Source organism: Solanum pennellii, chromosome 7 (genome assembly GCF_001406875.1).
Source record: "Solanum pennellii chromosome 7, SPENNV200".
Lineage (NCBI taxonomy): Eukaryota > Viridiplantae > Streptophyta > Magnoliopsida > Solanales > Solanaceae > Solanum > Solanum pennellii.
Genome location: NC_028643.1, coordinates 43,736,341 through 43,741,584, shown reverse-complemented (window position 1 = coordinate 43,741,584; position 5,244 = coordinate 43,736,341). Strand labels below are relative to the sequence as shown.

Here is a 5,244-nt window from a genome sequence, read left to right as displayed (position 1 = left end):
TAAAAATTATTAGTAAAGGTCAAAATAATTATTTTATTCAATTTTTTTATAATTTAAGTGATTCTACTTATATAAAATATGTTATAATATTCGTAGTACTTGAATTGAATATTATTTCGTTAAATCTTCTCAAAATCATTTAAATCTTAGCCTATTCAATTTTAATTTCTTTCAATTCTAACCACTTCAATCACAATTATATTTCAATTATAGCCGCTCTTTCATTTCAATTCTAGCCAATTTTTATTTCAATTTTAGCCATTCCATTTTAACTCTCAAGACCAATTCATTTTAACCTCGTCCGTTCATCCGTAAATTAAATTCTGAATCAAATCCTAACCGCTCCTCTTAGAATATTTCAATGGATGAGATCAAGTCTTGTAACTTTCCTATTCTAACACCCAAAAGACTCCTAAACCCTACATTTTCATTCATTATCCTCCTCCAAAAGTCAGCAGCAGCAGTTGCCCCTATCTCTCTTCTCCTCCAGCGAAACCAGAGGAGGCATCAGCACCTCCTCTTCGTTGCTCTCTTCGTCTTCTCCCTCAGCAGCTCTCCCTCCTCTATCCTCTCTTCTCTTTCTCCGGCGAGGACGTATAACAACAACATGCAGCATCCAGGCGAGGAGCAGCAATAGCTGACGCCATCAGCAGCTCCGACTGGTGAAACCACCAGAGATGTAGGCAAGTCCGTCCGAAAACGTAACAGATCGCTTTTCCTCTCCATTTTCCAGCGAGAGCTCCGACACCAATAACAAGCAGCCGCCGACGAGAAGCAAAACCAGCATCAGCCTGTGCTTCCCCTCCATTTTTCTCCGACGTGAACAGCAAAGCAGCAGCAGGTAGTGAAGTATAACTCCGGCAAAATCAAATTTGTTAGAGACGAATCTCTATAGATCCGTCCATGTAAGTTCTTTAAAAAAATTAAATTTTCAGCATTTTGTTCTAGATTTTAAGGTATTGTGAGTAATTTGGCTAACTTATAATATGTCATATATTTGTCCTTCGTGTTGATTCTTAGAAAGCTAGTCTAGATTGTGATTTCTCCGTTGTTGTTTGTTTGCTTCTTGTGGTGATCTTCTTGTATCTTGAAATGCTAAGATCATTGATTCAGTACGTGTGAACCCATACATATGAGTTCCATTTGTTTGGTTATATAGCGGGTTATTATTTTTTATAAATTCGTTTGGTTTGATACACGTGTAAAATTATTTTAGCTTTAATTAATAGAAATTTGTTGTGTTCTATTTCCCAAATTAATCATGCGGATTTCCGTTGATTATTGATACATATGCATGATTCTATGGACAGACTTCACCATATTTGTTGCTCTAAAAGAAAGGGTAAATATATCAAACTTAATAATCCTTTAACTGGTTGAATTGAGTATTTAAGTTGTGATTTAGTCTTACTGTTATTCTTGCTTTAATTATGCTTACATTGACTTGATTTATTGGTGTCTTTATTGTAAGTCTTAAATTATTAAATAAAAAAAGCGAGTCTAATTTTAGTGCTAAACCGATGTGTTAATAGTGCTGTAAATTGATCCCTCCTTCCCTTAATTTTTTGTCTTGACTGATTCGTACTTGTCATATTTATAGTAACCCATGATTAAGTAAATATTGTGATTGGTGCATAATTTTGGCCCTCTTTAAACTAATATGTCATCTGATCGTTGTGTTTTAATTTGGTGCTATTCTATTTTGGTAAAATAATAATAATAATAATAATAAATTACCCTTTTCTTTATTGTTCGTTTCCTTTTCAATAAGGAAAACCTTATTTATTTATTATTAATTGATTCCCTTTAATTCTTTTCCTTATTCGTTCATCTCTTCGTGACTATAAAAAGGAATAACATTCAAACTTTGGCTCACTCTTGAATGATATATATATATATATATATATATATATACATATATGAAGTAGAGATTAGCCCGTGCAAGCACGGGCCCAACTTGAGCCCAACATAATGGAGATTTAGTTAGAATTGTTTTGTTGAGAACAATTTATCTAAAATAATTAAATTTTGAAATAAATTATCCTAAACTAAATTATTATATATTTCATCACTACGACAAAAAAATCTGCAATAAATAAGTCAACGACTACCTGATATCCCCAACTAAACATAAAATAAAATAATTCAAACATTTTGTCCTGAAATTATTATACATTATACTCACACCAAATGACTCTTTAGAGTCTGTTTTATTTAAGAAAAACATATACTAATTGAAAAGTGAACAATGTATTGAAAGTTAGATCCAGAGATTTAAAGATTTCTACAAATGTTCTATTTACATATTAACACAATGCAATGAATTAAATTGAAGGTTAGCCAGGATGCAGTCTTAATTGTGATCTCCAACTTGCCCTGTTATGTAAACAAGGTAGGAAGTTGGTATTTATAAAAATATAAAATACAAAGAAATTCTAGTATATAGAGCAAAGCATATGTAAAAGAACAAGCAAGTAGATCCAAAGATAAAAGGGGCAAGTTAAAACTAAAGAATACATTCAACATGTAAATAAAGATGAAAATAAGAGAAATGAAGTCAAGTTTGAAGGAGGGAAAAAGCGAAGAAAAATGTGATCAGCTTAGCAGGTGACAGCGTAAGTTTTTCAAAAGTAAATGAGTTCAACATGTAGTTCTTATCGAAAAACTAATAAATAGAAGAACTAATGAACCTAATACCACGAGAACTAAAAGTTTGCAATGATGTACCCGTCTTTTCAATAATAAGTACATTCTAATAATTCATTCCTCACAAAATCTTCTTAAGAAAAATAATTTGGATCTACACTTAAGTAAATAAATGAAAATGTCTTATATATAAGAGTTTAGGTACTAAAATAAGACATTACCACTGGTATGTATTAATAATATCTAAAGAACAAGCAATAATATTAAACAAGCTCTAAGCAAGTTTTGTCGATTATAACTTGAAGAGGTCAACATCACATTGGTTACATTAGAATATAAACCTCAAGTATACGTTGTCCTTGGTAATGTTATTTCAACTTCTGTTTTGTAGCATCCCTCAAATCCAACAATTCACTAAGTATCAAAAAATAATTCACATATCAACTTAAAGTTGCTTTCCTGTTATCTCTTTTTTTTCTCCTTTTAGATGGTGCTAAACTTTATAAATTGAACTTGGACAAGGAGAAAAAGAAAGAGAACAAGTGATAATAGTAATCCCATGTAGCAGTAGCAGTGACAATGACAATAAAACTAACACTAAAAAAGTAGTGAAAAAAGCTCTTACCTGTAAATACTTTCCTCAAATAAGTCTCATGCAATGGAAACTCAGATTATAGAACACAAAACAAAAAATTAAAAGAATAAAATAAATAAAGTGAAAGCTTCATCCTAGTATTATTAAAAGAAACACACTACAACACTTCCCACTAGATATTATAAAGAGTATATATTGCTTTCTCCCATGAAAATTGATTTTTCATATTTTAAATAAAGGAAAAAAGAATCAGATCATCCTACAACTCAAATTGGTAAGTTTTCAACCTTTCTTCTTAAGTTTCTCCCCAAAATTGATGGCTTTGAGTGCTTATGATTCTAAGACTGAAGAGATATTTTGCCAATACAATGTGAATGCACTTTTTCAGTTGAGCCTGTTTGATTCGACCTTTGAATTAGTTGTTCTTAGTTTTTAAAATAAATTCCTAATAAAAAACTCAATTAATTGATTTACTAAAAAGTTATTGGTGATGTGTTTCTATTTAATTCTAATGTAGCATCTTTTTCACAATTCCTATCAACTATAGCAATTATCATAATTCGTGACAACCATACTATGGGAGTTCAAATCTTCTTTCTTCTTTTAAAAGGAAATGAGGAGTGGATTAGGAATCAAACCCTCACCAATTATGTGAAAGTTTAGAGTCAACAACTAATCTACTAAGATTCTCACGGGAGTTCAATTCAATTCTTCTTTTGTCTCTTTTTTCAACAAAGGCAACAACAACCTTCAATTACATTTTACGAGAAAAAACGAAATAACAGTCTGAAAAGATTTTTCATGCAATAACCTCATGTCATAACACCTCATGCCATTTTTATCGCAAGTCACAACACATCATTACATGCAAATCATATAACATGATCTCATCACAAATTTGAAGCTCTTGTTTCAAGAACACACCACTTCAGTTATAGGTGATAGGTCCATACTACTATTACTTGCAATTCTTATTTGAAAAATATTAAAGTAACTAATATTTCACAATTCATACTACCTTAAACATCACACATCTAGAGAAAATAGATCGTCATTTGCATTGGGAAAAAACACCAAAGCATATAGTCCTCCTTTTGGCACATTTTCATAGACATAAATATTTGACAAAACACAAAAAAACCCTAAAGTATAGGTACCAAGTGATTAACAATATGATAACTCAAAGTAGTTCCTTTTGATGACAGAGAGGAGGAGAAGAGGTTCTCCAGAAAATTAACATGTTACATCCTCTGTCTCACAATGCATTAAACAATAGTACATATGTCACAATCCAATAATTTTACAAAACAATAAGCTACCTCTTCCAACACGAAATTAACTCTCAATCATATATCTTATAACCTAAATATATTCTCACAAGTACCACAACAATTCATTTTTCTCATCATCTCCATTATGTCAAATTCTAGATCATTTACACATAATAGTCCAAAATCCAATAATTCAACACGTGAATTTCAGTCTCAATGAAAAATTTGCAATTATTGTGTCAAACAAGAATCAAACATAAACCTAAACTATCAGAAAAAAATTAGATGCAATAATAATACCCAGTTGTGAAACAACTATAAGAAGGAGCATGAGGGTATGTATCACTTACCGACTCATGTGTTTGCCAACAATCTGTAGGTAATCGATTTTGATCCAATTGATGCCACTTTATTTTTAAATAGAATTCTTTTTGAATTAATCTCATGAAAGAAGGAGATGTGAAGTTGTTAAACCTCCATCGTAGACAAGCAATTAGAAATCTGCAAGATAAATTGTGCATTGTTGAAGGAGATATGATCTCATATACAGAGGATGCAATGTTAGCAGATGGAGGAATATGCACATCACACGTTTGATATTCTATATGCATCTTATGCCACCTGTATATCATATTGTATAATGACTAATTTAGCCTTTAAATGTTTTAAAATGGCAAGAAGCACATATGTTGAATTACCGCATTTCTACTATAGTAAAGTAATATATATATA

The 5,244-nt window shown here is 31.0% G+C and overlaps 1 protein-coding gene and 1 long non-coding RNA gene across 2 annotated transcripts in view; one reads left to right on the top strand and one right to left on the bottom strand.

Moving 5' to 3' along the window:
* The first annotated feature begins 414 nt into the window (after positions 1-414).
* LOC107026293 (probable phospholipase A2 homolog 1) overlaps positions 415-5,244 on the top strand; it is a 22,545-nt gene continuing 17,715 nt past the window's right edge. The window contains exon 1 of the mRNA XM_027918369.1: positions 415-905. The gene's annotated coding sequence lies outside the window, so the exon portion shown is untranslated. The remainder of the gene's footprint in view (positions 906-5,244) is intronic.
* On the bottom strand, positions 2,118-5,044 carry LOC107026294. The gene is made up of 2 exons (XR_001457561.2): positions 4,863-5,044; positions 2,118-2,376 (listed from the first exon to the last, which is right to left on the bottom strand). It is a non-coding gene; the product is annotated as an uncharacterized LOC107026294 (long non-coding RNA).